The 17727-nt window shown below is 43.4% G+C and overlaps 1 protein-coding gene and 1 pseudogene across 2 annotated transcripts in view; one reads left to right on the top strand and one right to left on the bottom strand.

Moving 5' to 3' along the window:
* Nucleotides 1-3980: 3980 nt before the first annotated feature.
* On the bottom strand, nt 3981-17494 carry LOC131916547 (adenosine kinase-like; annotated as a pseudogene).
* The window catches only part of Ublcp1 (ubiquitin like domain containing CTD phosphatase 1), a 17470-nt gene continuing 16935 nt past the window's right edge, over nt 17193-17727 (top strand). For both annotated transcript variants that reach the window (XM_059270373.1, XM_059270372.1), the window contains exon 1: nt 17193-17302. The gene's annotated coding sequence lies outside the window, so the exon portion shown is untranslated. The remainder of the gene's footprint in view (nt 17303-17727) is intronic.

Here is a 17727-nt window from a genome sequence, read left to right as displayed (position 1 = left end):
TTAGGTCAATAAGAATTAAGGCTTTGGAGCTAAGCACCACAGAGACTCGGAACCAGAGTCATATAGACAGTAGGATCCTAGGGATGAGACCTATGGATTTGTTGCTGAGGACCTTGAACTTGCCTTGGTTCTTATGTCAATGATATTCAACTAATGCCCTGTGGTAAGTTCTATGCCAGGCTAATATCTCTCTATATCCTTCACCCACACCTTTCGGGCTCAAGCTAGCCTGATTTAGTTTGTGATTTTAAAACCAGAAATAATATTTCGAGCTGTAGCTAGAGTTTTCCTGCTTGGCCCACAGTCAGGACAAATCTCTATCACCTGCCAGTCCCACGGGCACTCAGACCCAACCAAGTAAACACAGAGACTTATATTGCTTACAAACTGTATGGCCGTGGCAGGCTTCTTGCTAACTGTTCTTATATCTTAAATTAATCCATTTCTATAAATCTATACCTTGCCACGTGGCTTGTGGCTTACCGGCATCTTCACATGCTGCTTGTCATGGCAGCGGCTGGCAGTGTCTCCCCACTCAGCCTTCCACTTCCCAGAATTCTCCTCTCTTCTTGTCCCACCTATACTTCCTGCCTGGCCACTGGCCAATCAGTGTTTTATTTATACAGAATGATATCCACAGCATCGAGCACCTTATTCTAGCTCAAAGAGCCTAGCATTGTGGGAAGTCCTTTTTTCCGCCTGGACTATCATGGTAGTTGCTATTGATTGAGGGACATCTCATCTCATAAACTACTGGGTGGTTTTGTGTGTCAACTTGATACAAGCTAGAGTCTTCAGAGGAAGCAGCCTCAGCTTAGGAAATGCCTCCTTGGGTTGCAGCTGTAAGGCATTTTTCTCTTTTAGTGATCAATAGGGAAGGACCCAGCCCATGGTGGGTAGTGTCATCCCTGAGCTGATAGTCCTGAGTTCTATAAGAAGGTGGGCTAAGCAAGCCAGGGAAAGCAAGCTAGTAAGAAGCTCCATAAGCAGCTCCCCTCCATGGCCTCTGCATCAGCCCCTGCCTCCGGGATCCCGCCATGTTTGAGTTCCTGTCCTGACTTCCTTGAGTGATGAACAGCAATGCTGAAGTGTAAGTCGAACAAACCCTTTCCTCCCCAACTTGCCTTTTGGTCAGGGTGTTTTGTTGAAGCAATAGAAACCCTAACTAAGATGCTAAGACAGAAAGATAGCAACAAAAAAAGATCAAACTGTTCATTGGATTTAGTCAGCTCCAGGCTCCAACTGGTTGTGAAAAGTAGGGAGAAAAAAGCAGGGCATGTTGGCATACCCCTGTAATTCTAGCACAGAGGAGTTCTCGAGCTGCAAGCAGAACCTTGTCTCAACAACAAAAAACATGGGCAGTGCAGCCAGGGTCAGAGCATACTCTAAAGAGGATCATACAGAGCAAGGAGGTCCAACTAACCATCCTTCTTGGCAAGAGTATGACTGTAAGGAAGTGAGAAATATTGTATAAGCCACGTTAGTCCCAGTGTGTCCGTCAAACGGTGCCGTTACTATTGAATTGGGAAAAGTTTGCAAAACACCAGAGTGTTCTGATAGCATTGGAGGCATGCCAGAATGGACTGGTAGTAAGTGAATAAAGCAAAAGTTGTTGCTGTTGTTTCAAACAGTCACCAGAGCTTGGGCTCTACTATGCCTTTTATGAGAGGATGGTCTTAAACTTACTAAGTAGCTGAAGCTGATGTTGAATCATTGGTCCTCCTGTCTTACTACCTAAGTGATGGGATTTATAGGTGTATGTCACCACACTGAGCTCAGAGCTTGCTTTTATTTAAAATAGAAATTTACTTGGTCTGGAGTTATGGCTCAGCTGTTAAAGGCTGGGCTCAAAACCAAAATGTTAAAAAAAAGAACCCCCAAAAACTACTATACACAATATTTACAAAATATCAAGGGAAGTGTTACCACACTGGTGTTATCAATAAAATTCTAAGTGCTAAACCTAAATTCTCTGGTCAGTATGTAGTTTATTTCAATATGAAGTTTACTTCCATACTTCAAGGGTTCTTATATATTTTTTCCATTTAGAAAATGAAAGTTTGATAGAAGTGTTATCAGAAGCTGGCCCATGATCACAGGCTGTTATCTGAGAGCTACTTAAACCACCGTGGTTCTGAAAGATACGACTTTAAAAAAAAAACTTTTTGTTATGCAGTACGTTCGCTTTAACAAACAGGGTAGTGGAGGTCAGGGGAAACTGATTTTTTTTTTCCAGGTCAGGGGGATAATTTTAGACAAAACTGCTTCTCGACATTTCAGGTTCTTTGAAAATAAGCACATTGTTAAAGAAAGGTCTCCCATAGACCATAATGAATAGAGCAATTGATAGCTCATCCATTACTCAGGCTGACTGGTGATCAAACTTGCTTGTCCTGTTGTGAATGCTTAGACTAGAATTGTCTAGACATTTCATCAATATTTACTGAAGCATGGGAGACATTCATTTATCTACTTCTGAGTCACTGCAGATAGGAAAAGCAAATAAATTAAATTGCTCTCATAATGGGAAATACCGCCACATCATAACAGTTTGATGTTCACGATCTCCAATTGGTTGTTGATTAGGCACTGATATATTATGATAAAATTTATCTTCGTTTCATTAGTCTAGAATTTATGGGTAGGGATATCTGAAATGATTACTCCCATGATTAGGAAGACACGATCTCCTGGGCACATGGTTGTAGATGGAAACAAGACCACATATTTTACTGTTCTAACACTGTGCATGGGAAATAGCCTAGCAGCCTATCAAAGGGTGGGGCCCATGCTGCATCTAGACTTCAACCACAGGGAAATTTCTACTCTTCTTCTCCACTGCTTTATGACAAGTTTTTACTTGTGTCAAATTACAGAGTACCATAAGCAAGTGCCAGATTATGATTTTAATATGGTAATATAATGGAAAATTGCTTGGTTATCCAAAGTTCTCCATTTCTGAATGCACACTGAGAGGTGTATTTGAAATAATTTGGCACGACAAACACGTCTGTATCTTATTTGAACAATCATCAGGTGTATGAATATGTAGTCAAATTTCTAAACAGTCTTATTAAATAAGAAACAGAGGTTTGCCAAAGAGATCAGAGAACTAGCGAATAGCCACACCTACCTTATCTTACCACCTCACCACCGTTGCTTCCCCAGAGAGAGTTTCTTCCTGTCTGACTTATGTTTTTATTGCCTTTCTGTTCTGCATTCTCATTGGTTCTAAGCCCAGCCACACGACTTCCTCATCACTGCCTGTCTATACAGACCTCCAGGTCTCTATGGTTGGTACTGGGATTAAAGGCTCGTGTCACCACGCTTGGCTGTGTCCTTGACCACACAGACTCTGCCAGCCATGTGATCAGATTAAGAGCATGTGCTACCACCGCCTGACTTATGTTTATGGCTATGTGACCTCTGATTTCCAGGCAAACTTTATTTATTAACATATAAATAAAATCACATTTCAGTACAATTAAAATATCACCACATGAATATATATATGTAACTTACCAATGTGTGTGTACACATACCTCTAAATTAAATATACTTATATAAAATGCTAAATATCTATGCATTATGCCTAACCCCTTTAAAAAGTCTTACATTAAATTGTTCCTGCATTTAAAGCAGAAATATAAAAAATTGACCAGTTTACTAAACACAGATGAATTCACAAAGGAATCAAAAATGAAATAAAAATTTCTATTGAAATGTTATATTCCTGATTGACATTTAAGAGGCACTAACAAACTGGAAATAAATATCTTTTTACACGTTTTGGAGAGACCGAAGATTCTGGGAGCATTTCTGTGCCTTCTGAACTAAGAATGGAATTTCAGTGAGGAAAGATGGCAAATGATTTCCTTCTTTTGGACTGCGGGCACAGCAGTGTCTGTATTTCCCAGCCTGAGTTCTCTGTTCTTTCAGCAGCGGAGGCCTGGCTCCTCAGGAAACACACAGCCAGTCATCTATGATGCTTGCTGTGCGTAGTGCCCAGCACAGATGCGTCATTAAGTCAGGGGCTTGTCAGAGAACAGCGAGAGAGAAACTGTCCCACAAATACATCTCTGGCTTCATCCACATCAACAACTTCTTCCTGGGATTAAGTCAAGACAGCAAAAAGCAGTGAGTTTTGTGTAGCCATTAGCATGCCATCTCTGCCATGGGTGTAGATCGCCATTCACTGCCTCTTGGAGTTCACCTTTGGAAGAGCTTGTGTATTTCTATCCCTTTAAAGTCTGCAGTCTCAAACCCTTGCTCTCTAGCGAAACCGGCAGCTTCCATTTCCAAAAAGGTTAAGCACATAAGGCCTAACTTTCATCAAGGATTCCACACAGGACTGGCTCCTACTGGGTGCAGACAGATTTAGAATGGAAAGCCTGTTGTTCTTATGGGCATAGTAAGCCACCTTCAACACTGTCTTTTGGAAGATTACAAGAAAAAACTCCTGCTGTATTAATAAACTCTTGTTTTTCCTACCAAAATCCAGATTTTCCCTAAATCTACATGCTTTTTGTTTTGATGACTGTAACACGAATCTTAAAAGGTCTTATTAATAAAAACAAACCCGGAGCCAGGTATTGGGGTGAATGCTGGAAGACCAGAGAAGCAGAACAAGCCACAGCCACCTCACCTTGCCAATTCCTCAGTTGATCCTGTTTCCTCAGAATGGTTCTCAGCTCAACTGCTGCTCAAAAGCCTAAAAGCTTAACCAGTTAAAAGCTTCTAGTTTCTGGTCCTCACGCCTTATATACCTTTCTGCTTCCTGCCATCACTTCCTGGGATTAAAGGAATGAGGCACCATGCCTGGCTGTTTCCAATATGGCTTTGAACTCATGGAGATCCAGACAGATCTCTGCCTTCAGAATGCTAGGATTAAAGGCATGTGTGCCACCATTTTCTGACCTCTATATCAATTCTGGTAGCAATTCTGTTCTCTGACCCCAGATAAGTTTATTAGGGTGCACAATATTTTGGGGAACACAATATCACCACAGATGACAATTGGGAGCAGTAAGATTAGCTATAAGAGACCTGTTGCCACCAGTGACTTGTGTAGCACAAGTTCCTAATGGCTGCTCCTTCTCCATAGTATGGAGCATCCACAGGGGCCCTGGCAGCTTTCCTCTTGAGGAATTCCATGAATCCATCCATCCCGATGCAGTCAAAGAACGCTGTTGCTGTGTGTCTGCTGACTCCTCCACAACCTCACTCACTTTCAAGCCACCAGCATGATACTCAACTTGCAATTTTGTTTTCACAAGTTTCTCAGCAAAGTTCCGTGTGCTCACACTCAGCCAAGATTTTGTCATTTGGTTTTAGAGAGTACATGTCAAGGCAATCTTTGCCCACTATGGCTGAGCCATCGAGAATAGAGCTCCCTGTCCCAAAGAGGGTCTTTTCACGCCACTTACGACACTTCGGGCTCTGGCTCCTTTTCCACTGCTACTGTTTTTTGCTTCTCTTCTCGATACACAGTCCAACAGTGAGATTGGGTGAGTGTAGATTGTCTACTCTGCAATCATTCTAACTTTGAAATTTTCATTTCATTTACACACACACACACACACACACACACACACACACACACACACACCCCACCCTGGAATGTTAAGCCAGAAAAGTGAACTCATTTTTTATAATGAAGTATTTTTTTTTTGTAGATCTAGGGAAAGTGCATTTCTTTAGAATAAGTAACTTTTGACCCTATATTTGCACATGTGTTTATATACTAATATGTATGTTTCATTTTCATTTTGAAGTCCTGTTTGCAAGGTTGGTCCTTTGTTGATACCTAAAATGGAACTTTCCCTTAATGGTAAAAGGGACTTACCATGCCAGCCTTGGCAAACAGTGCTCCTTATATAGTACACTTGTGTTCTTTTTGAGAGTTTGGAATTTGGGACATGTGGTAGTCAGTGGTACCTGTACGACCTATGTCTCAGTTAGCTTTTCAATTGCTGTAATAAACATCATGGCCAAAAGTAACGGGTAAGAAAGGGTTGTTTGACTACACTTCCATGTGACAGTGTATCATTGAGGGAAGAGAAGATACAACAGGAATTCAAGAGAGACCCTGGAGGCAGGAACTAAAGCAGAGAGGATGGAGGAATGCTGCTCACTAACTTGCTCTCCATGGCTTGCCCAGCTTACATTCTTTTTTTTTTTTTTTTTTTTTTTTTTTTAAGATTTATTTATTTATTATGCATACAACAATGTTCTGCCTGCGTGTAGGCCTGCAGGCCAGAAGAGGGCACCAGATCTCATTACAAATGGTTGTGAGCCACCATGTGGTTGCTGGAAATTGAACTCAGGACCTCTGGAAGAACAGCCAGTGCTCTTAACCTCTGAGCTATCTCTCCAGCCCCCCAGCTTACATTCTTATATACCCTAGGACTACCTGCTCAGGAGTGGTACTGCCCACAGTGGGCTAGGCCCTCTCATATCAATCATCAGTCAAGATTGATGCCCTACAACCTTGTCTACAGGCCAATCTGATGGAGGCATTTTCTCATTTGAGGTTCCTATTTCAAGTTTGTATCAAGTTGGCAAACAAAAACAAACAACAAACTAGTCAGGATTACCTACTCTTCCCCAAGCCCTTTGGGCAGGAGTCTCTAACAAACTTCCTGGTAGACACACCCTGTACCTGTTGTAACTAGAAGAAAAGAACTTCCTATATGGCTCCATTGCCATAGCCTCAATAGGAAATGCTCCCCACAGGATCTCTGGAAATGCTTGGTCCCTGGCTGGCAGTGGTGTTTTGGGAGGTTCTGGAAGCTTTTAAGAGTGGGAGCAGAGTACTGGAGATGTGTGCCTTTTGAGGTTATACCTGTTAACTTGTGTACCATTCTATCTCTCTGCTTCTTCTCTGAGGAGCTTCTGCTACATGCTCTCTGCCATGATGCTTTATCCTGCCATTGGCTCTCAAGTCAATAGGGCTGAAGACTACAGGTGGAATCCCATGAAACTGTAGGCCCACAGAAATCCTTGCTTTCTTAGATTGCTTATGTCTGGTACTTTGTCACTGTTAGGGTCCTGGAGAAGTCCCACAAAAGACCACCATCCATGTATGCAATCAACAAGAGTGTTCTTTATTCCAGTGTGCTGGGCTGGCCATCCCACACAAAGGCAAAATGGCAATAACCCTGAGAGGAATTCACAGGCTCCTTTTAAGTATAGCCAAGGGGAGTTCCTAAGGCAGTTAGGTCACTTTAGATATGATTGGCTTAAGCAAGTAGTAATGGTATTAGTACATTCTAATTGGCCAGGGCTAGTAGGGGTTGGTTAAGGCTACAGTTTTCCGTTTGGGGGCAGGCTTGGACAAGTCCCAGGCTTTGTCCTTATTTGGTTATCACCTCGAGCTTGCTGACTGTGGCTCAGGCCTGGCCTAGTCTGATATTGCACGTACCAGGCCTCCTTGTCCTTGCTGTTGGGGGTGTTGGAGATTGATTGTCCTTTGTTTGTGGCTCTTTCAGAAACTGCCTGCTCAGTTCCAAGAAGCAGGGACCAAGGCCTAGTTCTTAACTGAGTTATTAGGGCAGGCTGTCATGATATTTGCTTGGCCCTTTCATCACAGTGATGAAAGCAACTAATAGAGTCCTTAGAGTCTCGGGCTTGGTCACCTTGTATTTCATGAGTATTTTCCTTTCACTGATTTTATTTGTAAGCTTTTACTGGAATAAATATTATCCATGAGTATGCTGAGTCTAAGTGTGTGTCCTTAGAAAACAACTCAACACGGGGGTGTTCTTGGAACTGTGGCACACAGTCACACTTCAGCCATCACAGTGAAGGCAGCGAGCTGTCCTGTCCCTACCATGTCAGTATGTGTTAAGAGGGGAGGGCTAGCCATTCATATATACAGGCTTTAAGGTGCCCAATCCTCTGTCTCCAGCATGGTTTCAGAGAAGGTCAAATGGGAAGTCAGAATCTCACCAATAGTCCTGTGTAATGTCTTTCTGTATGCTGTGTATATGTGTTGCTCTGATTGGTTGATAAATAAAGCTACATTGGCCTATGGCAGGGCAGGATGGAGCTAGGTGGGAAAATCCAAGAGAGATAGGAGAGAAGAAAGGAGAGTAGGGCAGACGCTGCTAGCTGCTGCCAGGAGAAGCAAGATGTAAAGTACTGGCAAGCCACAAGCCATGTGACAAGGTATAGATTTATAGAAATGGGTTAATTTAAGATATAAGAGCTAGCTAGCAAGAAACCTGCCATGGCCATAGTTTGAAAATAATAAAAGCCTCTGTGTGTTTGTTTGGGTCTGAGTGGCTACAGAACCAGGCAAGACACAGGAAAACTTCCAACTACATTCCACCACCACCAGCTATCCTCCATACCCTGAAAAGTTTCAGTAGAGCCAAGGGACATGCTATAAGGAGATGTCTTTCTTGTTTCCAACCAAGAAGGTACCAGTTGAGGCCTAATACAGAAAATGAACTTGCTCCCCTTGCTCTGTCCAACAGGAATGAAATACCTACTCTCCCTCCCCCAAACCTGGATTGTCCATGGAGACAGTCATAGTATAGCATCTGCCTTTGCCTACCAACTCAGTGTCATAGAAAAAATAAGATCCATACCTGCTTCAGTATGATCCAGAGTCTCCAAATTGTTCAGGCTATAAGAGGATGGGATTCAGCACCTAGCAATTTGGATAATTTCCACATGAATGAAGCAACAACAACAACAACAACAAAACCCAAATAATCAGTAGATGTTGTGGAGTTTGAACAATAAATATCCCCAACATGATAGTGTATTTGAACACTTGATCCCAGTGGGTGGGGCTGTTTAGAGATGTTATGGAACCTTTAGGGAGTGCATCCTTTGTGGAGGAAGTACATCATTTGGGGAGGGCTTGGAGGGGGCTATAGCTTTGTACCATTTCCTGTTCTTTCTCTGTCTGTTTCCTGTGTGTGAATGAAAATGTGATCAGTCTACTTTGCTTCTGCTGTCATGTATTTTCTATTGACATGCCTACCTTGCCTTGGTTAACTACCAAGAAAATGGCTTACAAAGTACTCTAACAAAAAGAAAATAAGCCTGGTGCCCCCACAGCTCAGGCTGACAGAAGGCAGGTGGAAGACAGGCCTGAGCAGATGAATGCCACTACAATGAACAGGTATGTGGTGGAGAAATGGGACAGAAGTAGAGTGGTTCATGCCCTGTGGAGAGAAGTGGAACTGAAGACATGATTGGTTCTTTTATTATTCTTTACTCTTTTGGGGGGCTTGCCACCACCCAGTTCCCAAATAAAGCACACACGGAGACTTACTATTGTTTATAAATGCCCAGCCTTAGCTTGGCTTGTTTCTTACTAGTTTTTCTTAACTTTAAATTACCCCATCTACCTTTTGCCTCTGGGTTTTTTCCTTTTCTTACTTCTGTATCTTACTTTCACTCTTACTCCATGGCTGGGTGTGTAGCTGGATGGCTGGCTCCTTTTTTTCTTACTCTTCCATCTCTCCTTCCAGATTTTCCCTTCTATTAATTCTTGCTGCCAGCCAGCCCTGCCTATCCTTTATCCTGCCTCACTATTGGTCATTCAGCTCTTTATTAGACCATCAGGTGTTTTAGCCACCTTCACAGAGTTAAACACAGCTTGACAGAGTTAAACAAATGCAACACAAACAAAAGTAACACACCTTAAAATAATATTCTACACCATGTGATGGCAGTGAAGAACTGTCTGATATGGGTATCCTACTCTGCCACCTGGGGCCATGTCATATCTAGGCCTGTGCTGCCACTGAGGGCCATGTCTGGGTCTGTGGCCCTACTGCAGCGGGGGTCTGTGTTGATGCCAGGGACCGTGTTACCACAGAAGGCTATACATAGATGCCTGTGGTCTGGGCCACCACCTGAGACCATGTTGATGTCTGAGGACCATGCTGCTGCCGGGGCCATACTAATCTGAGTAGCCTGCACTGACACCTGAGGCCATGGTGACGTCCAGGCCCGATCAGCAGCCAAGAGCCATGTCTGTGTCAGTGGCCCTACTGCAGCCAGGTTCTGTGATGGTGTCCATGGCTAGTGTTACCAACAAAAGCCGTGTGGATGCCTGGGATCTGGGCTGCACCTTGAGGCCACATTGGTGTATGAGAGCCATGCTGCCACTAGGCCATACTAATTGAGTGGGCTTCATTGCCACTCAGGGCCATGGTGATGTCTCGGCCTGATCCGCAGCCAAGGGCCATGTCTGGGCCTGTGATCCTACCATGCTTGGGTCTGTGTTGATGTCTGTGACCCCAGTGGCCTGGACACTGGAGAGCTGGCTCTGCTCCTTGCCAACTGCCTTAGCAGGAGAGCTGCCTGCCCCCATCCTGGGAAAACTGGCTCTAGTGGCGTGGGTGCAGGAGAGCTGACTCCCACCCCTGATGGCCCTGGGAGAACTGCCCCGAACTGCCCCCTACCCCCAGCTTCGGTAGGAGAGATGGCCCTGACCCTTGCCTGGGGGGGAGGGGTCCTGGTGCAGATCCAGACTGACCAACTCAGCTACAACCTATGCCCATATCCAGACCTTTGAGTTGGCCCACCCCAGCATCTACCCCATCTACAATCTCTGGGACATGTGAAGGGACTGGTCCTGCGGAACCGTAGCTGCAGGATCTCCATGACTCGGGACAACAGCAGGATATTGATGTTTCGGTGAGGGTCCAGTATTGATGGTGTACCTGAAGCCAGAGTCCTTGAACCAGACCAAAAGCTCATTGCAATGAACATTTGCAAGTAAGGCTGTTTGGATAAGGGGGTATACTGCGTGACACACCACAGCTCGCCACTGCAAAAAATGAATATGTGATAAAGAGGCAGAAAAGACAGAGGAGTGAAGTGTGGTTACTTAAATTATTTTTATTGTTTTTTTAATTTTCTCTGATGGTGGAGGCTACGAGGGTGGAGGGTAGACATGAGAGGACTTGGAAATGAGTGCTGTTGGGGTGCATGATGCGAAATTCCCAAAGGATCAATGAAAGAATTGTGTTGATAAAAAAAAGAGAAAGTAAATAAGTAAGGAGATAAAGAGAATCCTCAGCATTGGAAGTAAAGAAAAAACAAGGGAAAGAGCAAAATGTGAATCGATACAATAGACTTCTCCGGAAATTTCTAAATTTTGTGTGGTGATAGAAGCAAGGATCATAACACCGTCCCACATCGTTACTGATGCACGTAAAAGAGACCGTTTCAATGGCTGCAAACTGGGGAGAGTAAAGAAACTCAAAGAGAGCTCAGGTTCTTAGGCTTCCTTTGTACCAGTATAATCTTGTCACTGTGGTGAGTCATGTACATGCAACACTAGAGTAACAGCTGTAATAATGTATGTACACAGCAGGGCAATGGTTTGCACATGCCTTTAATCCCAAAACTTGGGAGGCAGAGGCTGGTGGATCTCCGTGAGTTCAAAGTCAGCCTTGTCTATAGAGCTAGTTCTAGGACAAAGAAACTCTGTCTTGAATAACTGAAAACAAACAAACAAACAAAACCCAACAGAACAACAAAAAACTCCAAACAAAAAATTTATATATGTACATTAGAAAATGTACACCAACATTCAAATGCTCCATGAACAAATCACAGTGAAATCCCAAACAATATTTAAATAAAAAACAGAAAGATGAAAAAAAAAACGGAAACAACAAACAGAGGCTGAAAAGAATATGAGCAATTAAGCCTTAACATATCAACAATCACATCCAAATGCTCTCCTTCACTTCTAAAAGCCACACGACTGGAAATAACCAAAATTTCCAATGAGGAATGGTTAAATCGGTTAATTGTGATAAATCTCTACCAGGGATTCACTGTTTACAATGGATCTCAAGATCTTATGTATAATAAAAATGACTTTTTGCGTGGACTATCCAGCAGAGAAGACTACTCAGACCTGGTTTTAAGTCAGTAGTCTTTTTTAGCCCACCCTCAACTACAGTAGGTATTTGGGATCCCAGTGTAGTACTGAACCTTTCTCAGGGTGAGCTCTTAAGCATAAGAAAAAAAAAAAACCCAAAAACCCACATCCTGGGTTGACAACTTCAGTTAGCAAGAACAGTTAGCTAGAAGCAGAATTGTAAAGGCCCCCAAGCAAAGTTAGTACATTTGGAGACTTTCCCAGAACAACGGACTTTGATGGATTAGGTCTTTGTTTTTTGTTTTGGTAGGTGGTACTGTCTACATGCTGAGTCTTATGGTCTGAATAGAACTTCCATAATGATACCAGTTCTGTTAAGGTCTGATACCTACTAAGGTCTAGGACCCTGTTACAGTTTCAGAAGACTTATATTGGATGCTTTCATTGTCTGAACACTCCAGCCAGGGATTCAGAAGGAATGAGAGTGGCTTCAAGGGTAAAGGACTAGCACGGGTGACATGGATGATGATGGGACAGGTTCCGGATCTTGACTTAAGTTGTGGCTGTATAACCCTACATATGATAAAGCGATAGAGAACTATATGCCTAAGCAATGCCCTACATGTAGAGTAGATGTAATTAGTAAGAAAAAAAAGTAAGAAATGCACCTGACCTTTCTTACAACCTCTTGTGAATATATTATTATCTGTTTTTAAAATGTACACAGACATGATGGCACATGCCTGTAATTGCAGCCCTTAGGGGGTGGGGCAGGGAGTTCATAAGTTCCAGGACAGTCTGATATATATAGTGAGATCTTATCTAAAACAAAACAAACCTTTGTACTTAAAAACAGCACGCACAAACTGTATATACATACACATATTATATGAAGCATATAAGATATTTTCAGACATACTCCCTAAAGGTAACTGTGCTAAGAACCTATCTGTGTGACTTGAATATGTTTTATAAAGGCTGCTGGTTTGGATCTAGAAAGTCAACCCCCAGGTCATGTGAAGTTTATTTATTTTGTGTGAAGTTTATTCTCTCCACAGCCTCTGGCACTACAGGAAGTTCATAGAAACTCAGGTGGTGAGGCCACGTGGGAGGAAATCAGGTTATTAGAGATGTACCCTTGAAAGAAATATTAAGACCTTTATTCCTTCCAGCCTTTTTTCCGTCTTCCACCAGGTGAAGAGAGCACCTTCTCTTACACCCTGTGTGCTACTAGCGGCTCAAATCAATGGGGACAAGCCATCATGCAGCGAACCTCTGAAACTAAACACCAATGAACCTTTCCTGTTTTCAAATTGATTGTCTTGGGTATTTTGTTACAGTAATGGAAAACTGAATCACATAAATGCTAGAAACTGCCAACATCATATTTTAGAACATTCCAAACACTGAGCCTTATACTCATTTAATCATTCATTGATATACAGTATTACATGCCTATGTATTATTATGTATACATTGTTATTTAACATTTGTTATTTACTAGTTCATTATATAGTTAGTGAGCCTCAATTTAACCAACATCACGCTAGACTCTAAGACTAAACTTGTAAATAAATAGAGCATCGTGTTTCTGCACAAAGCTTACAGTACAGTGGGTGAAGCTGTTACTTTAATAATGTTCCAAAGAAATGCTCAAGAGTAGGTTACACTTAGTAATTAGCAATAAACCCATGCTTTGATGTACTAACCTGTGACATAAAGGCTGGTAATGATGATGGCGAGACACCGAGACGTACTGATTACTGAAGGGAAACAGCCTATAAGAGAAGTTAAAAATATGGTGAAAGGGGACACTGGATTTACAGAAGTTTTCCTGAGAAGGATGGAGCCAGCACACAAGAACAAGGGCTGACTTTGGGTAGAAGAGCTCTGTCTCAATTCATTCAGAAGCAGAAGAAGTGAAGATGAAGGCAGACAGCTTAGTTTATAGATTCCAAAAGGTTTGAAGAGGAACTCCAAAAATCGGGGACAATGCCACCTGCCTAGAACAAGGGAGTAATTGTAAGTCTGAAGTCTGAGGGGAATGGAAGTTTTAAGTGATTGTTTTGGGAAAGCAAGCAGAATAGAGAAGAGATGTAATTTGCCAGGCTTGTGTGAGAGCCTGTAGAATCTGTCCTGTAGGGAAGATTCTAGCCATTTTTTAACATGATGATTGCAGGCAAAAAAAAAAAAAGGCAAGGAGGCAGGTATATCTGTGTGTGTGTGTGTGTGTGTGTGTGTGTGTGTGTGTGTGTGTGTGTGTGTGTGTGTTTTTTCCAGAGCCTTATGAGGGAAGAGAAGGCAGTCACTGAAGGAAGAAAATTGCCTTAAGAGGGAAAAGGTTATCAAAAGTTCTTAGAAAAAGCTGAGATAAACCAGGAAAAGCAATGGTATTGGATTTAGGAAATGTTCTTTGATCTTCACAAAATAATCATGGCCATAGTGATATCTGCAACTTAGCATCTAATTTCGTAAAACTGGCTATTTCTTTTAAGTCTTTTAGACCTGAAAACACACCATCTACCAGGCCTTCTACAAACCTTTCATTACTGCAAAGACACTAGGAGGGGACAAGAATCACTTGCTCTCTGTGTTAGGAGAGGCTCCAGGGAGCCATGATGGACAGACAGTCTTTCTTCTTGGCTGTTGTTAGCTGCTGTGAGCCCTTTTCTAGATCTACTCTGCAGTCATTCCTGGTCACCAAGAGTTCAATTCCTTTATTACAATAAAGGAATAATAATCCATTTCAGTCCACAGCAAGTGTTTTTAAAAAGTGTTTTTATTTATTAATTTTGTGGTGTGTGAGGGCATAACTCTCTCTCACACATAGGAGTGGAGGTAGGAGGACTTGCAGGGTTTGGTTCTCTCCACCATATGGGACACAGGGATGGAATTCAGGTTGTCAGGCTTGGTGGCAGTCTCTTTGATCCCTGAGCTGTCTGACTGGCCCTCCATTCGTTTTCTTAACTTTTTTTTTTTAATTTCATGAAGGTTTAGTTAAATAGAAATAAACTTAGATGGCCTGCCATGTTGATGTGTGCCTGTAATCCAAGAACTTGGAAGGCCAAGGCAAAAGAATGAAGAGTTTCAGGCCAGCAGGGCTACACACATGGAGCTCCTATCTCAAACTCAAAGGGTTGTTCCACAGTAGAGCACTTGTTTAGCATATGTAATGTTTTGAGTTTGATACCCACTTCCAGAAAAACAAACAACAACAGCAAAAACAAGAAAGAAAAGAAACAGGCAAAAGATGAATTGAAATCATCTTTTAGATTGTCCAAAAACTGTTCTGCTACAATACTTTTTTTGAGAAACACCATTAAACACTTGGCTATTATTATTTATATTCTGGTAATAGCTAAATTATTAGACCTTTTGTAACATGGTTTTTCTAACATCAAAATAAGAGCCTCTTTACAAAGTGTTGCTATGGCAATGGCAGTGTAGCTTTCTTGTATTTTAGTTGATCTTAACAAACTCATCTGCTAGTTGTGGTGGTGAAAATAGCACCAGGTCATGCCAAGCATCTACTGAGTGGGTGAACAAAGCAAGGAAGAGATGTTAGGTTAAAACCCTTGAGATGGGACTGGAGCCATGACTCTTGCAGAAGACCCAGGTTTGGTTCCTAGCATTCGTTTGAGGAGTCACCACCATCCTTAAACCCAGTTCTTGGGGATGTGAAATCCTCTTCTTACTAGGCACGAATGTGGTGAACATACATACACAAAGGCAAATCACTTAGACACATTAAAAGAAACTTTAAAAGAATTACCGAGACAAGAAAATTTAGTTGCTTTATTTCTAACAAGTCCAAGCAATGAAAAAAATTACATCTCTATTGATTAAAGGAAAGACACACATGGGACCAGCATTATTTTTTAATCCCTCTTCCCCTTTTAAAGAAACTGGTTCAAAAAACATTTTGGTTTTGTGTTTTTATAATTTTAAAATTACATTAATTTTGGTGTGTGTGCCATGGCACATGAAGTCAGAGGACAGCTTTTGAGAGTTGGCTCTACCCTGTGGGTCTCTGGGATGGACTTCAAAATTGAAGTTTTATAAAGGGTCATATACCAATCTAGGTACCAATGATTGAAACATTCTTCAATTTATTTTTTAAGAGTTTTTTTGTTGTTGTTTTGTTTTGTTCTTGTTGTTTAACAGGTGATACTGGGAATTTCTTGAATGGACCAGAAGGGTTCTGCTCTGTTGAGGCTTTTGCCCTGTTGAGGTTTCTCTGTCTGAGGCAGTTTCATTTTGTACCCCAGGGCTGGAACCAGAATTTTCCATGCCCAGGCTGGCTTCAAATTTACAGACTAATCTATTGCCTCAGCCTCCCAAATACTGGGATTACAGGCATCAGCCACCTGCAAGGGCTCAGACTACTTTGTATGTGGAGGCTAAGGAAAACAGTCTTTTAATGGAGGCACCCATTCTAAATTCCTAAAAGATAGGCTCCTAGCAACCCTGACTCCTCGGCCCCTCCCCAGACTTGTAAAACTGCTATGAAATGATTAACCGCTTGCTCTGGTTTCTGTAAACTCTGCTTATCCTTAGGTCCACGGGGAGTGAGGCAGTTTCTCATATAGCTGTATATTCCGCAGGAATGAAGTAATTATAACCTGCTTTTGAAGTTCCCTTTTAGCTCACGGAACTAAGGACAGCAGCAGCTTAAAAATAAACATTCGGCTAATTATAATTTAAATCGAGTCTTTTGTAAAGAGAATCAGCTTTTCTTTCATTTAAGGAAGAGGCAAAGCAGGTATGAGTGGGCGGGGTTCTGAGCCAATGCACCAATCTGGACCACAGGTGTCTGTGTCTGGAACACAGACATTTGTTCCTTGGGTGTCTGGGTCACTCTGGCCTGCCCTTTCTCTTTCCAGACACTGTTTTCTTCGGGTACCCGAAGGCCCCGAAATGACTATTACTGGCTCCTTGCGTCTATAGAGAGGTCTCGTCCTCGGTTCTCCAGGGCCACCTGCTCGTCTTCATTCGGTACATGACACTGTCGCACGACCTACAGACGCGTGAGTACCAGACACCTCTGCACGCACGGAACCGTCAGCGACCCACGCGCCACACAGCTCGGTTTTGGCGAAAAAGAATACGTCATAAGGCCGAAGAGCCCACCGCGGACTCGGAGCATGCGCAGAATGGCCGAGGGCCACCCGGGAACCGGGGGGTCCCTTTTACAGAGGTCACAGTCTGGAAAAGACTCGGCTTTCTCGTCACTCCGTGGAGAGTGCTTGGCCGCTGCTCCCCGAGCTTAGCATTTGAAGAGAAACCAAACTGTTGCCAGGTCCCCCTACAGCACATTTCCGGTTCCAACCACACACTTCCGGTCCGCTCGCCGGTTCCGGCCCCGCCCCTTACTTCCGGTCTCCGTAGGTTCCGCTGCGGCCGGCTCTTGCGTCCGCTGTGGCTGGTTCCGCCGCGCTCCAGGTGAGGGGACGCGGGATTCGCCGGCACGCCTGCCTGTGAAGGCGACGCTGCGGCTGGGGGATGCCACTGAACTGCATGCGCCTCGTGGTTTGTTTCGCTGCGGGCCGCGCGGGCTGGAACCGCGGCTGTCCCGCCCGGCCCCCAGAGGCCCCTGTCCCGGCGCGCTGCGGGTCGTGGCCGCCGCCTTCGCATCCGGCCTTCTCACCTGATCCCAAGGCTTCCCACATCCTAGAATGTTCTGCGTCCCCCAGGCCTCTTTTCTCCCTCTTGCTGAGTCTGTCTCGCCCTCCCCTCAAGGTGGTTGTTGAAGGCATCCCAGGCAGCTCGTTTCTGGTCTCTGCCTACCTTCGGATGCTCTCCCGGGCCGGTCCCAGCTACACCCCCGGGGCTGCTGCTGGCTGGTTCCCGGGCCCGGAGGCCACCAC

This window comes from Peromyscus eremicus, chromosome 8a, assembly GCF_949786415.1.
Source record: "Peromyscus eremicus chromosome 8a, PerEre_H2_v1, whole genome shotgun sequence".
In the NCBI taxonomy this organism is placed as follows: Eukaryota; Metazoa; Chordata; class Mammalia; order Rodentia; family Cricetidae; genus Peromyscus; species Peromyscus eremicus.
The sequence above is the reverse complement of the archived record's forward strand: the minus strand, read 5'-3'. Positions and strand labels throughout refer to the sequence as shown.